Genomic DNA, 11,351 nt, shown 5'->3' on the forward strand with positions numbered 1-11,351 from the left:
AGGAATAGCTACGAAGAGTGATCTTGTTAGCCATCCTTGTGACACTGCCGTGATTGGAAAATTCCAAACCTTGCCTGGAATCAGCTGCTACCCGAAATTATCACTCATTCCTCAAAAACGAGTCTCCTTTAAGCTCTTTTCACCTGACTCATAAAATATGAAAATATTACCGAGCGATTGGCCTCTCCAGCTCGTTAAAGTGACCGAATGTGCTATCTCACCTCTAGATTGTAATCTTTTTGGACCCGAGGTATTATTACACAAAAAGATCGAGCGCTTGTTTTGCTCAGCTCATTAAAATTACCGAAAATTCATCCCTTTCGTATTATTTTATATTTTTTCGGGCTTAAGGGATTATATGACGAAAAAGGATTGTTGGAGTTTCCTTTACATCCCTTTCAGACTCTCTAAAATTGAAAAGGACCGAGTTATCTTTGTCGTTAAACTCGTTAAAACCGAATAGCGACAAACTTGTCCATACAGACAAGAACGAGTTTCACTGTCACTAGGCTCGTTAAAACATAGCGACGGGTTTGCTCGAAGGGAAAATTATAGAACAAGAATATGTTATCCTCCTCAAGCTTGATAAAAAATAAAGAGGTACTGGTCAGCAATGACTGGGGAAAAATTGGGAAGAAAACTTGAAGAAACTTTATTGGTTTCAAGTTGCTCTTGAACATGACACTTTCGCTCTGCATCTGAATCGGGTTGGGTTGTTCCGTTCACCGATTATATCACCATTGGTCCACCACACCATCCATATTTGGGGTTAGCTATACCAATCCATGTCAATGTCACCGGTATGTTCAAGAGAAGTCGCTCAGAGAATTCACCTGTGTCTCATCCGCTGCAATACATTCACGCTCCATTCTTTCATGACCACCACCCTAAACCCTGTGTCATGAGATCGTTTTCACCTCCAAAATCATTTACTCCGTTCCGTGTCATAGATTTTGGATTCATTAAGGCCCTCCTACGATGATTCGCTTCTTGTCGACATCAGCTCATTATCCAAGAAGTCGACTTAGGAACAACCCTTTCAGTACTTTGAAGCTTGCATGCCTCAATGGCAAGTTTCTCACTTCCAATGACAAGTTTACATCATTGGCCTTCGTCCGAAAGATTTTGCGTGGTGTTCAACGCCAAGTCCATTTTCACACCATGCGAATTGTATTGTAGTACCTTGAGGGTCATCATCATTATCGGTGATCCCTCTCGCGCCTGTTAACAACTTGCATCATTGGCTAGTAATCAGGCGATGTCTTTCCATGTTCGACTGCAGAACATCTTTCACATGGATCGACTTGTACTCCAAGTGAAGATTGAACAGGTTTGAAGATCCCAGATCTAGTTTCATCCATCCGGGCTGCGATATATTCAGGAAAATAAAAACATCAAATGTACATTGTTGCTACACAGATGATCATCTGAACCAAAGGATGATGACTCTATCAGAATCATCCGTCTGCCACACAGACGGTTGTCTGTCTTATGTACATGAAAATGAATTTATAAAGCTGAGCATGGGAATGCCCGCCTTAGCTAGATCATGAAAAATATTATGAAGATAATGTGTTGTATTGTATCTTATTACAGGTATCCTTCCAACTTGAAAAAACTTCGGATCCTCATGATAAATAATTTCACCCGACATCAAAAGATTAATGACCTCATGCTTTAGGGGGCAATTGTTATAGACATTTTTGGGCACTGCAACCCCAATCAAACATGTCCATAAACCAAGGGCTCCTAAGTCCCTAAAAGTGTTGCTTCACACCCTAAAAGAACAAGGTCAGCTGATTACATAATCTCCCAGGAGTTCTCCACAGAAAACATCTCAGAACTGGTCAAAGCTGGACCATACAGACTGCCCAGTGCAGAGTGTGCGATGCATCTCACATGCCCAGTGAAAAGGGTGTGATGCATACTAAAAATCCATTCTGTAGGGTGTGATGGGCGAGAGTGGACAAATGGCAGAGACAATTTACGAGGTTGATGATCGTAGAATCTTCCAGAAACTTCTCCTATGACACTTGCTTCTCTGAATTCGCCCAGGGATGAGTAGGAGATCATCAATCTCCAAGTGGAATCAAGAACTATCAGAGAGAAGACACTAATCAAAATCCCAGAAGCTGACTCACCCCCTGCAATCATCTATATATGGATCCCTCATCCAAGAGATCCAAAGGCTGGAATTTTGTATCTTGTAAGGAAGTGTTGTTGGTTTCTTGGTGGAACATCATAGTTTTGGGTGATCTAAGCTTTTCATGAGGTGAAAGAAGGGCTTTCATGCTAGAGGATGACGCTGGGTCAGAACAATTGGTTGTAATCCTCTTTGCTATTCTTGATATTAATAAATCTATTCAAGTTTTCCTCCACATTCTTGTATGTTTGATGATATATGCATTTGTGTGGTCAATATACTTATGGTCCTATATTGTTTATGATTTTAGATCTCTGTTCTTCGATAGTATTATGTTGCTTTGATTCCACGGGTGATCTTTGAAGCTAGGTAGATGAAGGAGAAGTGGCAAGGATCTGTCAGAAGGGAGAGGAACCGAGTAAGGAACCAAGCACAAGACTAAGGTTGGTGTCCTTCATTCCCCTCTTATCTACTTCTCATAAAGGAAAATAAAAGTAGTTTTAGTTTGTTTGTTTCTAAGATAGCTACTAGTCTTAGTGGGACTAGCAGCTCTGAGTGGACACTAGATTTCTCGATAACACATGGTGGATGAAAAGAAAGATGAGGGGGAAAGAGATCCTATCAAAACCTTGCTCGAAGAAGCCCTCGAGTGACAAAGGAACGCGATGATGGACAAATTTTCCCAGATCCTTCAGCGACTACCTATGGGCGACGCATCGGCTTCCAATAGCTACTCTGGAAATGCCACACCATTTAAGGTATAAGTTAATTTTGAAATCCCCATATTTGAGGTTTAGATAGATGCAGATGTTGTCGATAAATGGTTAAATCTGCTAGAGGGTTATTTTTCTATTCATGATTTTTCTAGTCGGGAAAAGATTATTTTCGCTCTTCTCAAAGCAGCCCCCCACGTCAAGGACTAGTGGGAAACCTACTGTTAGCATAAGCATGAAAGTATAGGGTCATTATTTTCAGCCAAACGCACTTGGAATTCATTCCAGGATGCCAACAAGGAGAAGCACTACCCTGTCAGAAGCTATGAGGATCAATACATAAAGTGGACCACGCTGTGGCAGGGAAGTGACCAAGACGTGCCAGAGTTCACCAATATTTTCCATATGCTTCACAAAAAGTTAGGTATCAAGGATTCAGAGTAGCATTTGGTACTCAAATACCATGGCTGCCTGCACAAGTACATCCAGGAAGAAATAGAATTCCTGAACATCTCCTCGCTCGGCACTGCATACCAATATGCCGTCAGGGTCGAGGAAAGGTTTAAACAAAAGAAGCGAGACTTTGGATCTGTGAATTTGAAGCACGGGAAAGGTGCCCCCAAACTATAGAACAAAGGACAAAGCCAAGGTGGGGTGGCCCAAGACAACCCTCCAAAGCCGTAAGAAAAGAACAATGCCGTGAAGCTGAAAAAGGACACGAGAAAGTGGTGTGAGTTCCATAAGAGCTCCACTCACAACACAAGTGAGTGTCGAGCGAAGCAGTCACTGGTGGCTGAGCTAAAGGTTTCAGAATCAGATGCAAGTTTCGACTCTGAGTTAGAACCCGGTAAGGGGAATGACAAAGGGCAGCAGATTATTGATGCGGAGCCCAATGCCACTGTTTCCACCAGGAAGATCCAAAAGGAGGAACCCGAAGATCCAGAGGAGGAGGAGCCAAAGGACTCCTCTCTATAGTTCATTGTCAATAGCAGGAGCCAAAGGAACCTTATTTTGGTAGAGGTCATGAAGCGACTGGGCTTACCGACCACAACACATCAACAGCCATACACTTCACCAAGGATGGGATCTTCGTGTGAGCCAGTAGTGTCACCTTCCATACAACATCAAGCCCTTCACGGATGAGGTATTTTGTGAGATTGCTCCCCTTGAAGTTTGTGATGTACTACTAGGACAACCATACTTGTGGAAGCCACATGTTGTGTATGAATCAAGGCCCCGTGCTGTTATTGTTACTTTTGGAACTAAGTTGTACAGGATACTGGAGGTAGCACCACCTACCTCCATCTCTTTGATTACTGCAAAACAATGTAGTAAGCTCGTTTCCACAACCGAGAAATTTGTTTTCCTGGTGATCAGGACCTCCAGCTAGGGTCCCTCCACATGACAACTATAGATGGACAAGGTCGTGGAGGAGTACAAGGACATCTTCACCTCCCCCACAGGGGTTCCTCTGCACTGTCAGGTCAAGCACTCCATTGATCTGACCCCAGGTGTGCCATTGCCCAATATACCAATCTATCGGTGCTATGTTCTGGAGAATGATGAATTCAAGAGGTAGATTTAGGAGTTGCTACAGAAAGGTCACATCGGTCCAAGTTCATCACCCTGTGGGAGACCGTTCGTGTTGGTACAGAAGAAGGATGGGACTTGGAGACTCTGTATTGACTATCGGGAACTGAACAAGATCACTATCCATAATAGGTACCCGATCCCATGGATTGATGACCTCTTGGACCAACAGAAGGGGGAAACATATTTCAGCAAGATCGATTTGAAGTCAGGATATCACTAGGTATCAATTTAACCCTCCGATGTGTGGAAGATTGTCTTCAAAGCTAAGGAGGGCCTGTTCGAATGGTTGGTGATGCCTTTTGGATTGAAGAATGCTCCTACAACCTTCATGAGGCTAATGGATGACATCTTTCAGCCATTCACCAACTCATTTGTAGTGGTATACTTAGATGACATCCTGATTTTCAGCCAGAGTTGGGAAGAGCACCTCCACCACATCCGATGGGTTCTCTAAACACTGCGGCAACACAAGTTATGTGCCAATTTGGAGAAATGCACTTTTGGCATGACCCAGGTTCAGTATCTGGGATACATTATTGATGAACAGGGGGTGCATGTGGATCCATCCAAGATCCAAGTCATTCAAGATTGGCCATCTCCAACCACTGTGATAGAGCTCCACAGCTTTCTAGGTCTTGCCAACTTCTACCGCAAGTTCATGTTGGGATTTTCTCATTTCACTTGGCCCTTGAGTCAAGTCACCAAGGGAGGAGGCAAAGAAAAATTCTTTTGGTATGAATCTCAACATAGGGCATTCACAGAGTTGAAAGATCAGCTCTGCACAGAACCCATTCTCGCATTACCATACTTGTAACAACCATTTGAGGTCGAGACAGATTCCTCTAACTATGCTATTGGGGCTGTCCTTACTCAACACGGGCATCTAGTGGCATATCACAGTGAGACACTTTCAGACACAGTCTGGAAGTACCCACTTATGACAAAGAGATGTATTCCATTGTGCAAGCCTACCGACAATGGAAGCATTACATTTTGGGGAAGGAAACGGTCATCCACATAGACCAACGACCCCTATAGTTCATGCAGACCTAAGGGAAATTGCAGCATGATTGCCATCAAAAGTGATCCACATACCTGCAATAGTTCCATTTGAATATCAAGTATAAGAAGGGTAGCACCAATAATGTTGCAGATTGCCTCAGTCGACCACCGATCATCGCGTTAACCACTGTGCTTAACTCTTATGGGCACGAGACTTTTGATTGGCCACTTCTTTGCAAAAGTGACCTAGAATTCGGCCACACATACCAGAAACTCTTGGAGGGTTAGCATGTTCCAAATTTTCACCTCCAGGATGCCCTGTTATGCCACCTAGGTCACCTTTGTGTTCCTTCAAGCGAGGGTGTGAAGATGATTTGGGAAGCACACCACAGTTGGGCTGTTGGACATTTTAGAGTCGAGAAAATGATGGCAATACTGTAGAAGTATATCTATTGGCCGAATCTTCGACATGATGTCGGGAAGTACATTAGATCATGCACTGCCTGTGCCATTGCCAAACTAACCATCAAGAAGCAAGGCCTCTATACCCCACTGCCTACCCCTAGTCGACCTTGGGAATCCATCTCCATGGATTACATGTCAAGTCTTCCTTCCACTAAGCATGGAAATGACTGTGCTTTTGTGGTCGTCGACAGGTTCTCGAAGATGGCCATTATGGCTGCCTGTAAGAAGAATATCATAGTAGAAGCCACTGCTAAACTCTTCTTTGAACGAGTGTGGGTACACTTTTGGATCCCATAGTTTATCATCTCAGATCAGGATAGTAGGTTCCTCAGTAAATTTTGGTCCAGTCTCTGGTCGATGCTCGACACCAAACTCACTAAGTCCACAGCCTTCCATCCTCAAATTGATGGCCAGACAAAGGTTGTTAACAAGATGATCGTGCACATTTTGTGCATGTACAACTCAAAGCATCTACGCACATGGGATGAGAGGCTCCCCTATGTTCAACACAGCTACAACTGGGCTCTCCACAGCTCAACTTGCCACAACCCTTTTTAGGTGGGCTTGGGATTCCAGCCAATATGTCCCATTGATGTGGCCATGCTAGTTGCAGCTACTCACGTAGATTCGACTCATGTCCAATCTGAAATAGATAAGCCAAACAGCTTCATTGAGAACATCCAACATATTTTCCAGTAGGTCCATGACATTTTGGAGAAATCAAATGCCAAGTACAAGTAGCGACATGATCAACATCGGGTGCCACACAAGTTTCAAGTGGGCGACAAAGTTTGGTTGAATTTGTAAAAGGAACGCCTTACTGGAGCCTATCGGAAACTTAGACCACTCTGACATGGTCCTTACACCATTACCAAATCTATGGGAGACAATGCATTTGAGCTCAACATTCCCCCATTCCTTGGCCTGCACCCAATGTTGAATGTGGATCGCCTTCGGCCATAGTTTCCACCATTACTAGACACATCCAACATTGCAGAACAGCTCACACACATAGAGTTAAATCCAGATTGCATGGAACAAGCTGCAACTAATTGGATCATGGACACATAGATCAAGCACACTCACCAGCAGAATATCCAATTGTATCGAGCTGTCAAAGCATGCCAACTCCTTCACCAGGGACCAAGTTTAGCAGAAGTTTCCTCATCTCATGGAGGAACTCAATGCAATGGGGACCTTTGCTTCCTAAGGGGGGAGGAATGATCCAGGTGGATATTGGTGGCCACCTACCAAGTCCACTTCGACCCACACCATTGTTTCTTTTAGCTTTTTAGTTTCCTTAATTGTAGTACAATTTACTATTTTTAGTAGTTTTTCAGGTCTTGAACTTCTGGAGCCGTTTTGAGGCCCTAAATGACATTTTTTGGGAAAAATGGAAGCAACATGGGTTCATAGATTGATGTTTCTCTTCCCAAAATTGTAGTTCTCGAATAGATCTTTCTAACGAGATACTGTGTGCGTCAAATGGAGATCGTATGCCAAAGTTACGACCCTAGGAAGTTGATGTACTAATTTACCCAAACGGGGCCGACAGTTTGGCATTTCATCTTCTAGGGTTAGGATTTTGGATGTTTATAGTTTTCCATTGTTTCTCAACAATAAATAGGCATTCGATCCTCATTGTAACATAGTTCAGGGGCATGTAGACGCCACATCTCTTCTCAGAGATAAGCTACCATCACCTTAGCTGGTTTATTTCCATTTTTGTTTGTAAGCATATTTCAGTATTTTACATTAATGAAATGAAGTATTATTTCCTCTGCATCTTTGTGTATATGATTATCTATGTATTTTGTTGCGTTCCTATTTAAATCTGGATCATATACATATCTATATCAATGCATGATATTCAAAGCAGGAAAGGAGATATTACCTCAAATCTTGATGCAGTCTTGCTGGAGAACCTGATGTAGCAGAGTGGAAGACCCCTTTGCTAGCTCCTAGATCAACACTCGCGCATAAACAAGATGGAGAGTAATAATACAACATATAAACTCTGATAATCACAATGTTAATACATAAATATATTAAAACTATATGCATCTAAGCTACTCATAAACAATGGTATTAAATCAACATGTAAACAATCACGACATTGGCACCATCGAGTAGACAACACAACAAGTCTATATTATTAGGTAGGAAAGAATGATTACAACCATCTAGTGAATCAATATTCCATTAATCCTCCAACACCTTTCTCTCTCTCTCTCTTCTTAACCTCTTGGTAGCAAAGCAACTATATCTCGTACAATGTTTCGACAATCAGTTGGAAATTCTTTGACCTGCTTCACAATCCCCAAGCCTCTAATATATAGATGATGAGAAGTCATTCCTTTCCAATTTTCTCATGAGTTCCATTTGGAAAAATATAGGATGTTTCCTTTATTTAATGCTATTTCCCCTTCCATTATACTATGTTAGGAATGATAATATCCTTAGACAGGTCCAAGGTTGATGTTTCATGCTTTTTGGGTTGACATTTGAGTAAAACGTGGAATACTAGTTAGTCAGCTTGCTCATTTGACCTCTAGAATCTCACAAAACTTTGGTAATGATGTCCCTTAGGCAACACAGTGAGTTACCCTAAGGACTAATTCCCCGAGATCATGCACAGGGAGCGTTATATCTCTTATTTCTAGTTCCTGGGGAGTGTTACCTTGGAAAATAAGCCTGTGAAGTATATCATGTCTTGAACCAGTTTGTCTCTCTCCTCTGAGCTAATGACGAGGTCATTTTCATGTATAACACTCACTACTTTTGTGAAGGTGATGACTGATTTATTGCATCCATTTATTGCTGATTTTTCATAGTCTACTTAGATGCTATTTTGATTTTCAATAAGACTTGAGATGAGTATGTAAAGCATGTAGAACAAGTGCTAAATGTTTTGAAAAAATAAAATTTGTATTTAAATATGTCCAATTGTGAATTTAGAAAAAAATATTTTGTGTACGTAGGTCATATTGTAGGGTTTGGTGAATTGAGAATAGATCCGTCCAAAGTTGATGTTATTATGAAATGGTCTAATCCAAATAATGTAAGAAAAGTTAGAAGTTTTCTGGGAGCAACCCAATACTGGAGAAATTTTATTGCTAACTTCTAATCTATTGCAATAGCATTACATGATTTGGTCAGTGTGAAAAAAGTCTTTGGATGTGGAGGAAAATAATAGAAATCCTTCGACACATTGAAAGAGAAGACTAGTACAACACCATTTCTAGCACTTCTATATCTCAAACAACCATTTGAAATTCAGACCAATGCAAGTGAATATGTTGTGGGAGAAGTGTTGATCCAACATGGTAAGCCAATATGTTATCATTCTAAGAATTTTTCTAATGTAGTAATTAAGTATCCAACCTACGATAAGTATTTATATACTTTATTTCAAAGCATCAAGAAATGAAAGAAACATTTGATAGTTAAGGAAATAATTATATGATCATCAACCTTTGCAATATATTCAATTGCAGAATAAGCTACAACAAGCAAGGAATTTCAAGTGGATGGGATTTTTGTAGGAATTTCATTTAGTCATAAGGTATAAGAAAAGTATTTATAATAAAGTTGCAGATATGTTATCTAGACCTAGAGTTAATGCATCTGCCACTTTTAAGCATAATTCATTCATGCGTAAAGTTATATTGAACAATATGCTCAAGATGAAGACTTTAAATATGTACATGCAAATTTATGTAAAGGAAATCACGTTGAAGAGTTGGATTTTCATGTTCATAAGAAATTGTGGTATCATCTTGGCATGGTGTGTGTTCCAGAGGGTGAAAGAGTTAATGTCATAAGAGAAGCCGACACTTCTCTTATTGCTTGTCACTTTGGTGTAGGAAAAACAATTGCCCGATTGTGAAGGTACTGTAATTGGCCTCGTATGAATGAAACTGCATCAATATATGTAAGAGGATGTTCTATTTGTGCTACTGGTAAGCCAGGTAATAAGAAAATAGGTTTGTACACTCCACTTCCTATTCCTTCTCATCCTTGGGAAAGTGTTTCTATGGATTTTGTAGGAGGATTACCTATGTCTAGAAACGCCATGATTATTTGTATGTTTTGGTGAATTGATTCAACAAAGTGTGTGCTTTTATGCATTGTATGAAATAGGTAACAATTAAACTAATTGTAGAGATGTTCTTTCATAATGTATGGGTTCAGCATGGGTTACCAACTTCTATTATATTTGATCAAGATGATCGATTCATCAGGAAGTTTTGGTCAAGTTTGTGGGAACGCATGGACACAAAGTTAAATAAGAACACATCATTTGATCCAAAAACTGACAGTCAGACAAAGGTATTGAATAGAATAATAGTGCATCTACTTAATGGGTATTATGGTAAGCATCCTAATCTTTAGGATGAAAATTCACAGTACACCTAACATTCCTACAATGATGCCAAACATTCATCAACTCAGAGATCTCCATTTGAAGCATGTTTTAGATATTTGCCAAAGTATTCATTGGAGTTTATATTTGGAAAGTACATTGTAGTGGATGGATATAGTGATGTGTACAAAGGAAGTGGTTCATTGAAAAAATCCAGTTGGTTCATTAGATAGTAGAAGAAAAATTGTAAAAATGTCAGGCCAAGTACAAAACAAGGCATGATAATCATTGTGTTGGACACAGATTGTCATTGATGTCAATATGACAATATTCAAGAGGAGGAGACAAAGCCATCAGAGGAGCAGATGGAGCCAAGAGGAGCAAGAGGAGCCACATAGGAGCAGACCAAGCCATGTTGGGAATTTTTTCTGACCGTACCCAGCTTTGACTTCGATCCGACGGCGAACAGTCTTCATACTAATCCAACGATCATCGCTCGCCCAAACAGAACAAATGCTATGTCCCGATAGAAAGTGGTTTTGTGAAAACTACAGTTGACGCGTGGAAAATTTTTATTGCATCTGGTGAGATTTACGGAATACCACTTTCATAGCGAAAGCGGTCCGATGAGCTTGGTGGTTTTCTTCATTTGTTTTGTAAAAATAAATGCGCAGGTGAAATTAATACTTCAACAAGCCAGAGGAGCCACACTGAAGCAAGAGGAGCTACAAGAGGAGCCATCAGAGGAGCAAATGCAGCAAATAGAGCCATATATGCCTATTGGGAGCCTATCGGGAGCATACACAGCTATCGGGAGCATACACATCCATCGGGAGCAGAACTCACATAGATATATCCAGTTATGTTATCGGAGCCTGTAAAACCCATGTATGCATGCTTTATCACTATCAGCGGTTAAAAATCATATAAATATGCATATAATGCAAATAGAGGCGGAAGACTTGGTTATATATGCAAATACACCATCGGCAACAAAAACTATGCATATATATATATATATATATATATATATATATATATATATATATATATATATATATATATGTTT

This window comes from Pinus tabuliformis, chromosome 5_1 (genome assembly GCF_031772625.1).
Source record: "Pinus tabuliformis cultivar Carrire ecotype Pingquan chromosome 5_1, CPIR1, whole genome shotgun sequence".
Classification (NCBI taxonomy): domain Eukaryota; kingdom Viridiplantae; phylum Streptophyta; class Pinopsida; order Pinales; family Pinaceae; genus Pinus; species Pinus tabuliformis.